This window comes from Juglans regia, chromosome 7, assembly GCF_001411555.2.
Source record: "Juglans regia cultivar Chandler chromosome 7, Walnut 2.0, whole genome shotgun sequence".
NCBI classification, from domain to species: domain Eukaryota; kingdom Viridiplantae; phylum Streptophyta; class Magnoliopsida; order Fagales; family Juglandaceae; genus Juglans; species Juglans regia.
In genome coordinates, this window is record NC_049907.1 from 30,587,191 (window position 1) to 30,607,514 (window position 20,324).

Sequence of the window (20,324 nt, forward strand, 5' to 3'; positions counted from 1 at the left end):
AAAAATGGTAATTAAAAATTATAGAATTCATTTATTTTTATGATATTATTTTATTTAAGTACTAACATTATTTTTTTAAAACTGCATATGTCACTTTGTTAGAAACGTGATGATCTTGAAAACTTTTCTCGCATTTATATCTATGCTGCTGCTCACACTAATGAACATAGTGAGTGGATGGATCCTATCGCTGCAGATAATTATGTAATATGTAACTAATTTATTTTTTATTTCTATTTCTTGTAATACGTTACTTATTAACGATCATTACCTTTAAAATTGCAAGAAAAAATGATGGAGATGCAGTCGGCTTCTGGGGAATCCTCCCCTATGACATAGACATATTCACGCAAATGCTCGGGTCGCAGTCTAGTATGACAAGAGGTTTGGGACGATCTATTAAGCATAGATGTTCATCCTCCTCAACCTCATCTATTTCACAAATTAATAATCTTACAAAAGATTTAGAAGTTGCACGACATGAGAATGAGTATATGAGGTCGAGACAGTAAGAGTTATAATCTCTCTTAGAACGACAGTCTCATTTAGAGAAGCGTTTGTAGGACCAACAGAAAGACTAGGAGGAAAGAATACGCAATGAAGTCCAAGAGCAAGTGCAACGAGAGATGATGGTGCAAATGGAGTGTGTTATGTTGTTGCAATAGAATCGCGGTGGGCGAGGGAAAAAGAAGAAATAAACTTTATCAGTATTTGTGGCTAGTTTTCATATCTAATTTTAATATTTTATAAGACATTGTTACTTGTTAATTGATAGTATGTAATATGATACAATTGGTATATTTTTAAATTTTATGAAATTAGTATTTCTGATCTGTACGTTCAAATGTAAATTTAAATCGTTCGAACGTTGGTTCACATTCGAACCAACGTTCAAACGTGAATACATAAAATTGGATAGTAACATTCGAACGTAGGCCTATACGTTCGAACGTACTCACACTCAAACGAAAAAACCGTTCGAACGATTAAATGATTAAAGTTCGAACAAAGCTCCGAACGTACCACTTGCATTCGAACGCTCCTTCGTTTACATTCGAAATAACGTCTGAACGTTACACCCGTTATGTTTGAACATTGGTCCGTTAACGTTTGAACGAAAATTTGAACGTTTATTACAATGAACGTTCGGACGCATAAACGTTTGAACATAAATATGATACGTTCAAACAATAATCAACGAACGTCAAATTCTCTCATTCGAACGCCAATCGGTCAGGTTGCCGTTCGAACGTTCAATTTGACATTCGAACATTACTTTTTGTGACAGTTCTCAACCGTCCCAAAAAAGGTAACGTTTGAATTTTCAACCAAACGGAACACCTCCAATCGTCACTAAAAATATTTTTAGTGACAGTTCAATAGTAAACTGTCACCAATTGTTTTATGTGACGTACATTAAGTGACAGTCGTGGTGACGGTTTCTTTAGTGACGTTTTCACGATTTTTGGTGATGGTTTCCTCTGTCACAAAAGATAAATTGTGTTGTGGTGTTATATACAAAGTCATATCATTCTCTTAATGCGATCTAAAGCATAAAAGACTTGGGCTATGAATATCAAAATTAAGTCCAGCTTCCTCTCCAAATCCAACTTCTTCTCAATCATGCGAATCCAGTGCTCCATCAATCTCGTCCTGGTCGATTCCTGACACAACTTCTATCATTCCGAGTGGAATGATAGTGGTCCCATAAAAGGGTGAGATTTACTTGAAATCTCAGTAAGTTAAACAACTAACTAACTCAAAGATAAATCAATCATAAAAAATGATAAATATGCGATGCATGAGATGCAGAAAATCAGTATACATGTCTCCCATCCAGATTCCTCAACATCTTTTAAAAAAAATAAAGATACGAGTTTTTACTCAGTAAGTAATTTCGTCATCATTTTTTAAAAGTCATAATTTTTTCATAAAAATTTCATCATAAATTTTCTTCATCATAGACTTATATCATTATCTTAATTAATAACATAATGTGTGGTAATGTCACAGTTCCCCATATGCACTGTGAGTACCTCTCGGTGACCGTAGTATAACTTACGTTGAAACTACGTTATCTATAAACTCATTCTAAATGCATCTGTAAATAACATAATATCATAAAAATCATAATGTGTACACCCACCAGCGTTAGGTGTCATAACATATTGACTTTGCTTTGGTGTTCTTTAAAGAGAACTCATTCGAAGCATGTTAATTGTTCTTTGTCAACCTATGGGTTACCACTCCGTTATTAAACACTCCAGAGTGGACAGATGAGTTCCACTAGGAAAATTCTCCATCCTAGCCTTTGGGGTTGTGATAAAATGATTTTCATGCAATATTTTAAAAAATATTTTTCAAGACGCGCAAATGTAGTAAATTTCATGCAAAAACAAATTGACTTTTATAAATGTAGTATGCAAAAATTGTGAAAATGGCATATGTTATATAATTATGCTCTCAATGTATCATATAACAAGATATATTATGCCCAAAATGATAATTGAAGAATAAATAAAGCATTTATCAATAATTCATAAGAAATTTATCAAGGTGTAAGTTAGAGGCCAACTTACAAACTTTCGGAAAAATTCAAAATTAGCGTGTTGCTGCTTAAATCGTGTGTATACTAAGTTAGAGTTAATACTCTTATGGATAGATTCAAAATCAAAGGTTTCAAAAAATTGGGTATTCACAAAAATACCCCTAGACTTTCAAAATTTGTCATTTAGGCCCTAAATTTTCACTAATTGCAAACGTACTCTAAATTTCATGGACTTCAAATTTTTGGCATTCTAGAACCATACATGCCCTTAGATTTTTAAAATTCAAAGTGAAACTTGTCCAATTAGTCTGAACCCGTGGCATGCATCCTAATTGATGCATATGTGTATTTCAACTATTGATCCCTATGAATGCATGCATATGAGATTTTCTTTAATCATTAATGATCACTAACATCTTTTAGGGACATTATGAAGTCTAATATTTGAGTAATCAAGTTCATCCCAACATTTAATCGAAACTAAGAAATCCTTAATCACCAATATGCTTAAAACCGATTCATGCTTGATGATCAAAATAAGATAGATTTAAAATCTATCATGACATGCTTCTAATCATAAATTTAACCTTTCATAATAATGTTAGGATAATGATAGATCATATCAAATCATGCTTAGGGCATGCCATAGCTGAATTTCCAATTAAAAACATTTAATCATTCAAACCTTTCTTACCAAAACATCATAACCTTCTCAAAACTCAACCAAATTTGGTACCAACACTTGGAAACAAAGCTTGACATGCTATCTAAGATCAAAAGGAAGAAAATGTACAAATTTTGTGGCCTTCCAAGCACTCTAGACTGCCTTACACAAGAATTTACCAAAACTCACTCGATTTGCACTCTTTTGATCTTTAAGAGGGGGAAATGCTCTCAAGGCTCAAGATGATACTTGGAGCTGTGGTGTGGGTGAAATGAGAAGGGGAGGGAGGTATTTAAAGGTGACCAAGAGGTGAGAGACGTTGGCTTGGGTGCTTGGTGATTGGGTGAAGTGGGAGGTGCTCAAATCTAGAAAATTTCTAGATTTGCTTACATGAGCTTAGGTCACTTCTGCAGAATGAAATAATGCCCTAAACCACCATCATTTCCTCTCCAAAGTAGCTGCAAAGGTCATGTAGATGACTCCAGGTCGTGGGGCATCATTTGTATGGCAGAAGATCCCTCAAACCACCCTTGAAAACATATACATGGAAACCATGGAAACTTGCTTAGGCTGAAACTCATAGGTACAAAAACATGAAGAATTATCACATAAACATGTTCCCAACTTCAAACGTATAATGTAGAAATCAAGAAATAGTGAAACAAAACATGGAATCATATTCAAACCGAAACTTCATATTACATAAACCATCAACCTCAAACAAGTGAAAACCGAAACTCCTAGGCATATTTCCTGGCATTTTCGTCATAAATCCGAGACATATAATTCCTTCCTTAGAGTTACTCAAGATCGTACTAACATATTCAAACAAACAACCAAGAGATAACAAGCAAAGCAATCAAAATCATGGAAGGATTTACGCAATCATATACGAATATTAACCAAGAGTAAGTTGTGTGTATACTTACAAAATCCTCGTAAAGGAATACTAGCAAGCTGTAAATCTGAACTTACTATATTAGAAGAGCATCTATAACCCTATCTCATGTTCTTGAGTGTGTGTGTGGATTTCTCGGGCATCACTTGGTCATAAACCATTCTTCTAAGGTTTTTAGGTTAAAACTCCCTTCATTTCACTCATAAGGTAAAACAAAACCTAAGGTAGGCAAAAATACATTTGATGGTCGAAACATGGAGGATGAACTCCTCCTTCACTATTTGGCCTCAAAGGTTTCTCTTGAAAACCCTAAGTTATTTCCAAGAAAATGGTAGAAAGTATGTGTGTTCTATCTTTCTCAAAGTCTAATGAGATTTGAATCTCATTTTCGGATTGAGAAAAGACTTGTGTTTGTGCAAGACTTAGGAGAAACCGATCCTTGCGTTGCTAATCTTTGGTAGTGCCGAAATTCCTTCTCTTGCAAGGATCCTCCTTGTTTGGTTGGAAAGAAAACACAAGAAAATGAGGGAACTTTCAAAAGAACATGGGAGAGTTGTGTGGAGAGAATGGAGGCTCGTGCAAATCCGAAAAATGGCAAGGGAAAAGCCCCCTAGGCATGAACCCTTCTCTTTATATATGAGACCCTTCACTTTCCTCCTTGGTTGCATCCAAAAACCCTTGCATGGATGACAAGTGGCAAGGTTTCTTCTTCTCCCTCTCTCTATTGCCGAAATGCCTCTTGGAGTTCTCCACTTGGATTGCATTGGGAATGGACATTCTTAGGAGGTGGCGTGTAGGACTTTTCTCCTTGGCTGAAATCCCCATTTTCCCTTTTACGCTCTTCCTTTCCTTAAACAAGTAAATATCTCTTCAAGGGTAGCTTGGTAAAACCATACATGCATTTTCCTATTCCTAATAAGTAACTCTTGGCATGGAAGACAAGTGGCATAGGGCGTGTGCCATAGCCCTAGCCGTCCTCTAAAATTTCATTTCCCAAGATGTTGCTTCATCTTCCAAATACTCATTCCCTAGGTGACCTTTCATATACCATTGGTCCAAAATGCACTAAGTGACAAGTGAATGCAAACTTGTCCTTGATACAAAAGTCTCTTCACAAAATCTTCTAGAAACTTGAAGAGTGGTTGACACATGGCAAAAGCTAGCTAAATTTGAAATCCCAAAGGCCTCCCTTTAGTTTCATATGCAAAACTTCTAGAAAAGCTCCATTACACTTCCTTAGGCTCCCATTTCCAAGAAATCTACCTTGGAACTTGAATTCTAAACAAAAGAACAATGGGCTAGGCGTGTAAGCCCATCTTGGTGCCTTCCTACACCTCTTTCCCCCTTAATCCACTTTCAAGACTAGGTTCAAGGTGTAACATTCTCATGACACATGGCATCATAGGCCTAAACCATTGGACCGAAGTTTCCAAATAGGGCCAAAATTCCAAAATAAACTAGGGCCACTCTCCTCTTGGCCTCAAGTTACTACATCAAAGGTTCTGAGGCCTTCCAAAGTAACTAAGGCTCCTAAAATGCCATAGCAACCTAGAACAAATTCTAAGGGCCAAGCCTAAATGAAACTCGGGTCATCACAAGGGGGCCCCTCTGAGAGAGGGGCACAAGCCCAAAGAGGTCAAGCTATGGAGACCCCAGGCCCTTCAGGCGAAAACCTAAAGCAAGCCAAAAGCTCAGACCGGGAAATCGCTTACCGAGACCACGACCATAGGCCCATCCAGAGAGGTTTCAGCACCGAGCTCGAGCACTCAGAATCCCACCACAGGACAGTGATCATCTTGGGGCTCGGTAAACTACTGAGCCTTGCCATAAGGTACGGCACAAACTACCGTTGATGGACGTAGGCGGCTAGGCGTGTCCGATCATGGGCACGCCAGGCCTGAGGCACGCCGCACTTGATGCCTGTCAGGGAACCCGCCATGCAACAACGTGCTACCAGTGGTGCCATAGGACGGCACAACCACGATCTGGCAACCTGCCACAGCAGAACGGTGGCAGCAGGTCTGACCCAAGTACGACCTGACACGCCACGATCTCCTTCGGCAGTCTGAGTCGTGACCTTACGCTGACACGACAAAAAGTGGTAGTAGGCCTGACTCAGGTATGACCTGACACACCACAATCTCCCTCAACAGTCGGGTCCCCAAAACATATATAAATAATAACCATCCCTTCCACTTGAAGGCTATCTAAACCCTTTTGCCATTCTCTCTAGTTCTTTAAGATTTTCCCATCCAACGAGGATTCTTCACTGACTTTGGCATCGGAGTGACCAGAGCTATCTTTTCCCTTTCAATTACGGGTCCAGTGGGTTTGGTTGTTGTGGAGCTGCTCGGGCTGTGAAACACGACATCAACAATTGCGCTATCTGTGGGATCTTTTTTCCATAAAAGAGTGTACTTCGCATGTCGACAGCAACACGATCCCAAACTATGCGAGGAAACTGGGACGCTCCGCTAGGAGAACGCAGCGCTTAGACAAACCAACGAGGAGCTAGTTGGAGGAGGAGAACCTAGCGGCAATGAAGAGGAGAACTCGCGGTGGGTCCTTACGAATATCGCAGCAGAGGAGGAAAGGTGCAAGATGCACCTCGAACTCCAAGAGCTTGGAGACAAATATGCAAAAATGGCTAAGTGAATGGGCACGTCATCCACTGTAGACCAGCTACTTGTCAGCACCAACCTCTCCCATATAGCGCGGGAGTTGTGGCGATACCACTCTCACCCAAGTTTAAGGTACCCTAGATGGAAGTGTACGACAGGTCCAAAGACCCACTGAAGCACCTGGAGACGTTCAAGGTCCACATGACCTTGCAGGGCTTCCGGAGAGAGATCGCTTGCCGAGCCTTCCCACTAACACTGAAAGGAGCCGCCCGGGCCTGGTTCGAATCTTTGTCGACAAGGACCATAGAAAGCTTCGATGAGCTCACTCTCCTCTTCATGACACAGTTCATGGCAAGCCGAAAGAGGAGACGCTTGGCCGTTTACCTCTTGACAGTTAAACAACGAGACGGTGAAAGTCTGAAGTCATATCTCTCACGGTTCAATCGGGAGCGCATGACCACCGACGACTAAGAAGAAAAGATAACCTTGGCAGCCCTTGGTAAATGTGATTTTTATGTAATTGTTATCACTCTTTTATCTATTAAAGTGTCAGTTTTCTTTCAGTTCTATTGATTTTATTTTATTTCTATATGTTTCTTTATTTTCTTGGATTTGAAGGAAAGAGAAGATTTAGTACAAAATGAGAGCATTTTGGTACAAAAGAAGAGACTATAGAGCCAAATCGATGAGAGACAGCGAGATTTGAAAAGAGCAGATGAGATTTAAGAGACGAGTTAGTTTTTAGAGTCTGGGTTTTAGAGTAAAAATATTCCAGAGTTTATTCTTGAAGTTTCTTTGAATGAGGCAGATCTGGAAGGCAGAGGCGAGAGCCGCATGCTTCATTAACTGACTCTAATGAAGAACACTAGTTTTATTATTTTTCTTTTCAATTTCATTATGAGCTAATTTTATTTTCTAGAATTTTGATGTAGTATAGCATTGAATACACAATTTATATTCTAAGTTATTGTATTTTCATGATTGAGTGTTTATTCCTTATTCTTAATGTTTGCAATTTTCTAGCTAATTATTATTCGATCTATTGAATCGCAATGAGACCGAGAGGTGATTTGTGATTAAAGCTTTAGGATTAAATACAATTAGTTGAGCGAAAGTTGAGATACTTTACCACAATTAGTGTGATTTTCAAGAAAATCTAAAAAAATTAATGAGTCTCCAATTAGTTAAATTCACATAGTGATATGGAGTTATTAGTTGGAGATATTTTTGTTATTGTTCAAGAGAAAATATTGAATAGTTAAGATATTTTTGTCATCAACTTGAGATAATTAAGATTCTATAACAAGGAATAATAAATTGTATGGGATTTGCTAGATGAAATCAAATGCTCTACATCTATTCTTATTATCTTTAAAATCTTAATTTTAATGCTCTGTTCTTCAGTTTAATTTAGATAATCTATTCTTCAAATTTTAGTTTTCTAAATAGTAATTAATTTAGTCAATTTCAATACTCAATAGCATAATTATTCCCTGTGGGTTCGATATCCGTTTTCTTTAAAACACTTTACTACTTGTTATGATTATGTGCACTTGCAGATATTTTTATGCAAACAGCTCTTTTGGGGGGAATCTGGCCTTGGAATCCATTAATAGCTGAGATAGAGCGGAAGACCCCCACCATGTTGGGGGAGTTTATGGATCGGGCACATGGATTCATCAACGTGGAAGACACCCTTGAGGCCTTGTCGGCTCCGCGACGATCCAAGATGGAGCACCGAAAGGCAGCTAGACGGAAAGGAGCTCCCGACCACGAAAGAGGAAAAAAAGGAGCACCAGATACGAAGAAAAGGGAAGAAGCACCAACCCTACCGAGTAGGATGCTGCATGCTCAGGCAAGTTTGGCAGTGGAAGGAGATCGGCAATCGAGCCCGCGAAGAGAGCCACCCTGGGATAGGGACAGCCACCAATACTGCGAGTACCACATGACCAACAGACACACCACTAGAGATTTCTATCCTTGAAAAGAAAAAGGGAGGAAGACCAACGGAAATGAAGGTGATTGTCGAAAGACCGGGTTTGACGGCCCCCTGGCGGGGTGCGAGCCTGGGAAGATAGGGAGCGAGGAATGAAGCCCTGAGGAGCCCCCGGCAAAAGACAGACCCATCGGAGAGATCAACACAATTACTGGAGGTTATGCAGGAGGAGGATTCAATTCGTCCGCTTGGAGGGCACTCTACGAAGAGGTGTTCACCATCGAGAGAATTGTAGTTAGGGCACCATGGCACCCAGGGAGCGAAAAGATAACCTTCGGCAAAAAGGACGAAAAAGGCATCCTCCACCCGCACGATGATTCATTGGTAGTAATGATGCAGGTTGCGAACTTTACAACTCAAAGGATCTTTATCGACAACAGCAGCTCGACAAACATCCTATTCTGGGAAGCCTTTATCAGGATGGGAATCAGTCCAAACTGACTGCGCCCAGCAAACATCCTATTCTGGGAAGCCTTTCACAGGCAACATTGTTCAACCGATGGGGGCCATCGCCCTGTCTGTCCTGTCTGTCCTAGTAGGAAAGGCACCCAGAACCACCGCGACCATGACCTATTTCTTGGTCGTCAAAGCCTCATCCGCGTACAATGCAATACTGGGACGCCCCACCCTGAACAACGTAAGGGCGGTGATGTCCACCTACCACCTCAAAATGAAATTTCCAACCAACTTGGAGGTGGGTGAAGTTCATGGCGAGCATTTCTTGACCCGGGAGTGTTACGCTCGAGAATTGAGGCATGTGGTTAAAGTAGTCGTAGCCGTGGAAAATGCCGGAGAGACGCCCGGGCTGGGTTCACCGCTGGCCTTGACTGAATGGGATGAAGAAGTCCACGATGAGCAAGCCCTTCAGCAGGTTGAACCCAATGAACCCTTGGAGCTAGTTTCAGTCAACCAGCAAAGACCGGAGCGCATGGTCCATGTCGGGACTAAGCTAGACCCAAAGTTAAGAAAGGTGCTGAGATGTCTTCTTATGGAACACCAAGACGTGTTTGCTTAGAGCCATGAGGAGATGCCCAGGATAGACAACTCCATCATCGAGCATCGGCTTTCGGTGGACCCAAAGGCCTGGAAAGTCAAGCAGAAATGGTGGAGCATTAATGCTGAGAAGTACGCTGCGATAGCCGAGGAGGTGGATCATTTCCTGGCAGCAGGGTTCATCCAGGAAGTTCACTACCCGGAATGGCTTTCCAATGTGGTCCTGGTGAAGAAGTGCAATGGAAAATAGTGAATGTACGTCAACTTCACTTACTTAAACAAACCATGCTCGAAGGACAGCTTCCCATTGTCGCTCATCAACCTGATTGTGGATTCAATGGCAGGACATCCCCTCTTCAGCTTCATGGACGCTTATTCGGGGTATAACCAGATCAGGATGAGTACGAATGATGAAAAGAAGGCGGCATTCGTGACCGACCGGTGGCTCTACTGCTACAAAGCTATGCCATTTGGCCTCAAGAATTCTGGGGCAACTTACCAATGGCTGGTTAACCAGATGTTCAAGCAGCAGATCGGCTGGAACATGGAAGTTTACATGGATGACTTGCTAGTAAAGAGCAAGGAGCCTGGGTAGCATCTAGCAGATCTTTGAGAAGCCTTCTCTGTCCTTCAACGGTACCAGATGAAGCTCAACGCACTGAAGTGTGCGTTTGGGGTGGAGTCAAGAAAGTTCCTGGGATTCATGGTCTCTAAAATGGGGATTGAGGCAAACCCCAAAAAGGTGGAAGTGGTAATGGGGATGCCTTCCCCCCACAATCTCCACGAAGTTCAAAGGCTGGCCGGTCGGGTAGCTGCCTGAAATCGCTTCATCGCCTGATCAACTGATCGGTGTCTCCCCTTCTTCAAAGTTCTGAGGAAGGTCCAAGAGTGGGATGCAACCTACAAAGAAGCCTTCGCCGACCTGAAAGCATACCTGAGCCACCCCTACTGGTAAGCCAAACGAACCCATAGAGGACCTTATTGTGTACATAGTCGTATCCCCACACGCCGTGTTCGTTGTGCTGGTTCGAGACGCAAAGGAAGGATAGCGAAAAATCTACTACACGAGCCGGTCCTTCCCAGAGCCGAAGCTATGTACCCATGGATTTAAATGTTGGTGTTCACCCTGTTCATTGCTGCGAGAAGATTGAAGCCATACTTCCAGGCCCACCCGATGAAGGTGCTCATCAACCTTCCCCTCAAGAAAGTCTTGCAAAAACCAGACACCTCAGGGTGGCTCGCCAAGTGGGCGATTGAGCTTAGCTAATTCGATATGGAGTACTTGTCCTGCTCCATGATCAAAGGACAGGTATTGACAGACTTTGTTGCAGAATTCACCAGCTTCCCACCAGAGGAGAGCCCGATCGCACCCCAAAGGAAGCCCTGGCAGGTTTACGTGGACGGCATGTCTTGCCGGGATGGCAGGGGTGTGGGGTGCATATAGTCACCGAATAGGGGGAGGAGCACAACTACGCAGTCAAGCTTGCCTTCAAAGTGACCAACAATGAAGCCAAGTATGAGGCGCTCCTAACCGGGATGTCAGTGGCTCGGTTGCTAGGAGCAGAAGAGATAGAAGTGAGGGCCGACTTCCAAGTGGTTGTCAGGCAAGCACTAGGGCAGTTTGCCATGAAAGGAGAAAGGCTGAAGAAGTATCTCTAGCTCGTCTACTATGAGCATGACCGCTTCCACTACTTCCACATCCAACAAATCTCGAGATGAGAGAACCAGAAGGCAGAACGATTGGCAAAGGCTGCATCTGGACAGGAAGAACTCCCCCTCCCAGAACACACCCTGGTCAGAACAATCAATGCCCCATCCATCGGGGGTGAGGTGTTTGTCACAACCCTAGCACCCCCCCAGTGGGCAGTAGACATCTAGAAGTTCCTATAGGAAGGGCAGCTACCCAGCAACTAGGAAGAAGCACAAAGGTTAGGAACAGAGTGGCTCGGTTTACCTTCCTGGAAGGGGGCCTATACAAAAAAGGCTTCTCTGAACCACTACTCAGATGCCTCTCGCCAGACAAGACGTAGTACGTGCTGGCGGAGATCCACGAAGGAACTTGCGAAAGCTACTTGGGGGAGAGGATGCTGGCCATAAGAGTGACCCGAGCCGGGTACTACTGGCCCCGTTCCCTTAAGGATACGAAAGACTTTGCCAATAAATGCCCGAAGTGTCAGGACCACAGGTCGGTGCCGCATTGCCCACCAGAGGAGCTAACATCGATCATGGCCCCATGGTCTTTCGCCCAGTGGGGCCTGGACCTAATTGGCCCATTCCCAGCAGCCATAGGAGAGGCCAAGTTTGTAATCATCGTGGTCGATTACTTCACAAAGTGGGTCGAAGTGGAGGCCCTCGCCAACATCATCTCCAGAACCATCACAAAGTTCCTATGGAAGTTGGTAGTCTTCTGGTTCACTGCAGGGTAAGGCCAAATCTATTGACTTGCCGGCCGACCCCCATCCAACAAAGCCGAGTCCCTAGACTCGCAACGAAGTTGAGTCCCTAGACTCGCAACGAAGTCGAGTCCCTAAACTAGCTACGGAGTAAGGCCAAGTCCCTAGACTTGTCGACCGACCCCCCGTCCAACAAAGTCGAGTCCCTAGACTCGCCCGTCCAATAAAGAAGTCGAGTCCCTAGACTCGTTGTGGGGGTAAGGCCAAGTCTCTTGACTTGCTGACTGACCCCCCGTCCAACAAGGTCAAGTTCCTAAACTTGCAACGAAGTCAAGTCCCTAGACTCGCTGCGGGGTAAGACCAAGTCTCTTGACTTGCCAACCGACCCCCCGTCCAACAAAGCCAAGTCCCTAGACTCGCAACGAAGTCTAGTCCCTAGACTCGCTGCAAGGTAAGGCCAAGTCCCTGTACTTGTCGACCGACCCCCCGTCCAACAAATCTGAGTCCCTAAACTCGTTGTGGGATAAGGCTAAGTCTCTTGACTTGTCGACCGACCCCCCCGTCCAACAAAGTTGAGTCCCTAGACTCATTGTGAGGTAAGGCCAAGTCCCTAGACTTACTGATCAACCCTCCGTCCAATGAAACCGAGTCCCTAGACTCGCCCGTCCAATAAAGAAGTTGAGTCCCTAGACTTACTGCGAGGTAAGGCTAAGTCTCTTGACTTGCCGACCGGCCCCCCAATCCAACAAAACTGAGTTCCTAAACTCGTTGTAGGGTAACAAAGCCGAGCCCCTAGACTCACAAAGAAGTCGAGTCCCACAGTGGGGTAAGACCAAGTCTCTTTACACGCTGGGTCCAATGAAGACAAGATTCATCGTGAAGTAAAAAAAAAAACAAGAAGAAGAAGAAGTTGAACACAAGCAGTTAGGAGAAACATATTTCCAATTCATTCATCAACAAGTGTACAATTCTTATAAAGACAGAAATAGAAAGTGCTATACAAAGGCCCTACTAAGCAAAATATATATATATATATATATATAGTCTAAGCTCGTCACTGTGGAGGAGGAGGCGAAAGAGCACCCACGAGATGCGGAGGATACCCTGGCTTCCCGAAGTTCTGACATAAGCCTGGGCTTGGGCATTTGGGGGAAGGGAGGCCAAGTCTAGAGATTCTAGAGTAAATGCCCGTGCAGCCGTTCAAGCCCCTCCCTGTAGCCGTAAGACCAGGCCGCTTCTCAGATGGCGTTGGCCTTTGCGATCCGGGATCTAATCTCCTAGGAACACTGCACAATGTTGCCCAATTAAGACTTCAGGTCAAAAACCTCGATGTCGCGGGCCAAGAGGTCAATGTTCCTCTGGGTTCCCGTGCGTGAGAGTTCTCCAATCTGTTCCTTGGCCTGTGGCAGTTGCTCCCTTAGGTGCTTGGCCTCCTGGGTAAGTTTGAAGTGCCCAACCAATAACTTTAAGCCTTGTCTGGCAACCAAGGTCGGATCCTACTCAGATTCCTTCAACTTCTCCCGAACAGACTCCAGCTCCACTTCCCGGTTGACCAAGTTTCGCTCGGCCACGACACAAGCCTCTTCAATGCCTTAGTACTCAGACAACCACCGCTACATGTTTTACTTGGCATCGCATAGAAGGCGTCTTAGAGCCTTCTTCTTCTACTTACGCCTTGCAATGATCATCTGCAAGAGTCAATTCTGCTCCTCCAAGAGCTGGTTCTACTCCTCCAAGAGTTGGTTCTGGTCTTTCATGAACACTACCTCACGGATCAACTCTTTGCGCTCTGTCTTGAGGTCCTTGATCTTCCAGACCGCCTGCTTCATCTTGTAGTACCCGAAGCACCTCAACGTCCTGAGCTCCTAGTTGGCCTCCTCCAACTCCCCCAGCTCCTCCTCGATCGTCGAGGCCAACTGATCTGTAGCCTGCAATGAAAGGAACACTTATAAACGTCAAGACAAGAGGCCGAGAAGGTTCAATGAAGTAAACAGAGGGAAGGAAAGGCCTACTTGGGTGAAAAAGGGATGCAGCATCTAGGTCATTCGCTCGGTGGCCGTAGTCCGGGCTCTATCTAGGTCCAAGGTTGGTGCGTGCCTCCCATCGACCCCAATGGAAGAGGAGGGGCCGGCGACTACCAGTTGCTAAGAGAAGTTCAGAAGCGACCAAGTCTCGCTGCACAGCCAGGGTGCAACTGGGGCGGAGGCTCAGAATTGTCGTCATCACTTAACTCCACGACAACGGGGGGATCCTGGGAAGTTCCCTCATGCTCAGCCCCGCTAGGCTTGGTGAATGAAGGCGGGGAGGGAACGACCCTGGTGTGGGGAGATGCGGACCCAACTACCTCCTTTGGGTTCCCGGTTGCAGCAAAAGCATCTCCTTGGCCTCCCTTTGCTCCCCTTTCTCTTTCTTCTTCTTCTTCTTCTTCTTCTTCGTCACTCAATTGCAAGAAGAAGTCAGGATGCTCTCTTTCTTCTTCTCCTTCTCCTTCTCCCTCTCCTTCTTTTTCTCCCTATTCGCTTGCAGCCCCGAAGGGACTCTGCTCTTCTTCCGGGCGTTCGACTTTCAGGGTCTGCCGGGGAGCCTTACGGGCTACCGTGAGGGGGGTGTGAAAAGGAACAGAAGAAATGTGCCTAGAGGTCGCACCCATCCACCTCTTCCTCAGAAGGGAACAACGAGTTAGGAAGGGACCTAGAAGAAGTAGGTAGGGGACCCGACAAAGAAGAAGAAGGCCCGGCGGCAGAGTGCGAACTGCTCGGAAACGATGTGCTCCCCCATGTTGAAAGGACTGGAATCTTCGGGCCATGGATTGCAACTGGCCCTGTCCACAGGCGTCCTAGCCCCTAGGCGCCTCAACATGGCTTCTTGATTCCCCGGAACAACCACAGGAAGAAGAGGAACCCCCAGCCCCACTACTTGGCTTCTCCCAAGGCGGATCGTGAAGTACTTTCGACCATTTTGCCTTACCGCCATAATAGCTTGAGGCCCACTTCCGGCCCGGTGGGAGGGAACCTCTCCCAGAAAGTTCCTATTGACCGCATAGGAGTGACCGGGCACGGACAAATAGTCCTGAATGTTCTCGTCAGAAATGGCCTAATTGGTTTGCGACTCGTCAGGATGGGCCCCTCACCCAAGCCCTCACCGTCTTTAGATGGGCCTCCTCCTTACGATTCAGTGTGAGTCCCAAACTCTCCGTGGAAGGGAGGAACCCCCAGACCACCTGGGCAGGTGGGCAGCCTCCCCCTCGGGGTACTCCTAGTCTGAGCCTGAAACAAAGAAATACTTCTGAGACCACTACTTAATGCTCGAGTGGCACTGCTGGAGCGAAGCAATCTTCTGGCCAGGAGTTCGAGCCTGGAAATTGCATATCCTCCTCAACTGGCGATTGATGCGGTATACCAACAAGAACTCTTGAGCCATCAAGTAGGGATACTCCTCAGCAGTCCCACTAAAGGCGATCCGAAAAATGACGCAGCTAGACACTAGGAGTCACCACGCGTTGGGATGGAGCTACGTTGGGGCCAGCCTGAGGTAATTGAGAACCTCGCGAATAGGACAACAGAATGGGAGGCGCAAACCATTGGCAAACATCAAGGGGAAAATGACCACTCCTGACGCTGTGCAGTCAAGATTCACTGCCCACCTTGGGGCATCTCTAGGGACTGACGAAACCCAACTCTTCTTCACATGCGGTATGCAAAAGAAGAGGGAGATGAAGACGGGGGTAGAGCAAAAGGCCTAGGAAGGCAAATGAGGTGCGGAAATGGAAGAAAAATGACAAGAACTTGAAGGGAGAAAAATGGTAGGAGCACGAAGGAAGACTGAGAGAGATGAAAGGAAGAAATGGAGAAAAAGGAATGAGAAGTGAGCTTTATATAGTAGGGGAAGTTGGAGGGAGAACGGGAAATGAAGCGACCCTGACAGTGATAACGCCAACGAATGCCATGTGGATCCCAGCAACCGAGGTGATGCCTTAGAATGCAGCCGTCGCGTCAGGTGTGTGGGGGGCACGGACCAATGAGGCCCCAGGACATGGAGAGAAGGATAGCTAGAACGTCCAATCAACTAACGGGAGATGGAATGGACAGCTCATTAATGGCCTTGGGAATCCAAATCGGTAGGAGACAAACGGATGGCCTCAAAAACTCGAATGACGGACGGCTCATTAATGACGGAAGACAGAAGGGTAATAGGGACAAGTCGCGTTGGGAACTTGAGTCGACAAGAGCCGAACGGGTGATATCGAGGGACTAACGGGTGGCACCATTACTGGGAGCCATTTTGAAATCCCACCACATCTCTGTGATAGGAATTTGGGGGCACTGTGGGGGGGCACCTCCGAGAGAGGAGCCTGGGTCTGAAGAGATCAGGCTATGGAGACCCTAGGCCCCTTAGGCAAAAACCCAGAGCAGGCCAGAAGCCCAAACTGGGAAATCGTGTAATGAGACCATGACCTTAGGCCCCATCTAGAGAGGTTTATGCACCGAGCTCGGGCAACCATAATCCCACCACAAGGCAGTGATCATCTCAGGGCTCGGTAAACCTGGTACCATAAGGTACAACATGGACTACTGCTGATGGACACAAGCGACTGGGTGTGTCCGATCATGGGCAAGCCAGGCCTGAGACACGCCACACTCAATGCGTGTTAGGGAACCCGGCACGCAACGACGTGCTACCAAAGGTGCCATAGGACGACATGACCATGATCTAACACCCTGCCACAACATAACGGTGACAGCAGGTCTGAATCAAGCATGACCTGACAAGCCACGATCTCCTTCGACAGTCTAAGCCATGACCTGATACGCCGACACGGCAGGAAGTGGTAGTAGACCAGACTCAAGTATGACCTGGCACACCACTATCTCCCTTAGCAGTCGGGTCCCCAAAACAGGTATAAATAACAATCATCCCTCCCACAGGAAGGCTCTCTGAACCCTTTTACCATTCTCTCTAGTTTTTTAAGCTTTTCCCATCCAACGAGGATTGTTCACTGACTTTGGCATCGGAGTGACCGTAGATGTCACCCGAGCCATCTTCTCCCTCTCAGTTGCAAGTCCAGTGGGTTTGGTTGTTGTGGAGCTACTAGGGTTGTAGAGCTACTCGGGCTATGAAACACGACATCAACAACTCTCAACCACAAACTTTTATCTAGAACTTGTATTAAAGGAAAATAATAGAGAAGTCTTTATATAATATCTATTAACAAGAAGACAAATCAGTTTGTCATATCCTTTGAAATTGTCCTTTTGCGAATGATGTTTAGTTAGAAGGCAAAAGCAACGTTCAAAAGAAATCAAATTATTCAAACAATTTCCTCGGATCTATGGGACCAATTGCAAATTCATTACTAAGGGGAGGCTTGGGACAAAATAGCAATTACAATGAGGCTATGGTTTTAAAGAAACTCTTTCGTCTTTGAAGGGACCTTCACTAGCCCAAAACAAATTGTTAACTCTGTTGAAGGGACAATAATAAATTACAATCAATCAATTAGAAATGGAGAGCAAACTAAGCAAACAGTCCTGAACAATGATATGACAGGGGTAGCATGGATCAAACTAGCTACTCAAGTCATCAAGTTTAACTAGGATGCAACTATACAATCCAAGCATAACTTCATGGGATTGGGAATCATGGTAAGAGACTCTGAGGGGGAAGCCTTGGCTGTGATACACACATAAATTCCTTACATAACAGAACTAGAAGTGCTTGAAACCTTGACATTATGGAAAGCTATGGTGTTTTTTCGAGACTTGGGAATCCAGAAAGCAATCATTGAAGGTTATGCACTGGATGTTATTCAGGTGGTTAGAAGAGAGGGAAAAAATAGAGGTCATTGTGGACAGTTTGATGGGCACCAAGATGGACCTAGTCTTAAAGATCATTTGCAAGTTCCAGATGAGTCAATTACAAGGTCAAGAGCCAAGAAGATCAAGGAGGCAATGCAAGGATTGATGCAATCTACTTGGGATGAAGCTATCAAGACTCCAACACTCAAGATGGGCTTCAAAGAAGGAGATCCAGTTTTGATCCACTTGATACAAGCTATGGAAGACATGAGCTAGAGTTATTATTTGGACCTTATTTAATTTATTAAAAGGGCTTATTTTATTAGTTAGAGGAATTAGTCTAGAATAATGAGGCTTGAGGATGTTTGGCCCACATATGTTTTATGTTTTATGTTTTATGAACTAGGGTTTCAAGAGAAGTTTTAAGAGTAGTTTAGGGATTGTTTTAATTTGCAGCTAGGGTTTCTTTTGGGAAGGCCTTCTATTTCGCCCAAGGGTATTTTGGAAAAGAATTTTGTGCTAACCTAGGATTTTTGGGGGATTGAGATATGTAAGCTACTGTAGCCGAGTACTATAACTGTGGTACTATTCACTTAGGGGTATTTTTGAAATATATGGATTTATTTTGGCTAGGGTTTTAATTAGATTTTTGTTTAAATACTCTTTGTAGCCTCATTTTAATTGGTTTATGAAATTTGATGAATTTATTCATTGTGAGTTGAGTTTATCTCCTCTTGTTCTTGAATGAACTTTTGAACTTATTAAATGCAAATCACAACCTTTACGGCGTTCTTCCTTTTAATTTAGATTATTGAGATAAGTTCTTCAACGAGTCTAGATTTTCATATAATCTAGGTTCTTGATACGAGTTCCTCAACGGGTCTAAATTTTCCATTGGCTTGATTTTGGCTTTCTTGGGTGAGTTTTCAAATTGATTGTAGGTTCAAGGGATTCCATTTCCACAAGTTTTCAAAAATATCCCTGAGTGAATAGTATCGCGGCTACAGTACTCGGCTACAATAACTTTTTTTTTTTTTTTTTATAAAGAGTTAGGGTCACATGTCCAAGAGTGACCTCTTCCCAATTTTATTAACCACAAACTCTCACTTATGGCAGATGAATACCTTAGCAAAAAACAAGCACATAAAAACCACAACTAGCAAAATGCCACAAAAAAAACCCAACCACCAATAAAGAACTCAACCAAGAAATAAAAATTATAAACAAGCAAATCAAAGCCCTCTCAGATAAGGCAAAGACAATTTATCCATGCGCAGCAATCCTTTAAGAAATTTTGGAACCCTCAGTAAAGAGCGCCAAACATAAGTCGATCCTTGAGCTCCCTGTTTAGCTAGATAATCAGCTGGTGCATTTCCTTCACGAAAAATATGATTTATACCAAAATCTTCACCTTCAATCAAACCCATTGCCTCCTCCCAAAAATCTTCTAGATACCACACTCCACAACGCTTCTTCTGAACCCAGGATACACAAACCAAAGAATCAAATTCAATATCCACATGAAGCAATCCCAAAGAATGACAATATTTTAACCCAATTAATAAAGCCTTCAACTCAGCAAGATTATTGGATCCCACCCCAAGATAACAAGAAAAGGCAAGCACCAAATCACCATTAAAATCCCTAATAACCCCTCCTGCACCTAAGCTCCTTGGATTGCCAAGGCTGCATCCATCAATATTTAATTTGAATCTATCATATCTCGGCTTCACCCAATAAACCAAACTAACAGGCGTCAGTTTAATCGGACTAACTTGAATATTCAAATCTCTCAACCTCTCCTCATCTTCAAAAGCAATCTTAGTAAAATTGAGCATGCTACTTATCATTTTCCTTATCCACACACAAATAGACCTCCAAAGCACTTCCACTGAAATGCAATTATCTTCCATCCTTGCCTTACACCTACGATGCCACAACTTCCAAATAATAATAGAAGGGAGCAGTCCCAAAATACAACCCACCTGAGACTTAGTAGACGCGTGTCGAAACCAAAGGAGTACCAACTCAAACCAATGTTTATTTGGGTCATAAGGCACACCCAAAATATTCGAAAACCTCTTCCAAACCTCAATCGCAATGTCACCTACAGCAAGAACGTGATTCAAATCTTCATATCTTCCCTGCACACAACAATTACATTTAGAGGTAATAGGAATACCAACTCTCCTCAGTCTATCATCCACACTTAAACCATTATGAAAAGCCTTCCACATAAGAATGGAAATTTTTTTTGGTATAGCTGCATGCCACACCCATTTAGCCCAAGGAACCTCTGGCGCCTTGACCCTAATACATTGCCAAGCACTTTTTGTAGAAAAACATCCATCTTTATTATGAAGCCAAACCAGGATATCTTGACCAGATTTATGCGCACCCAAGTAACTACAAATCT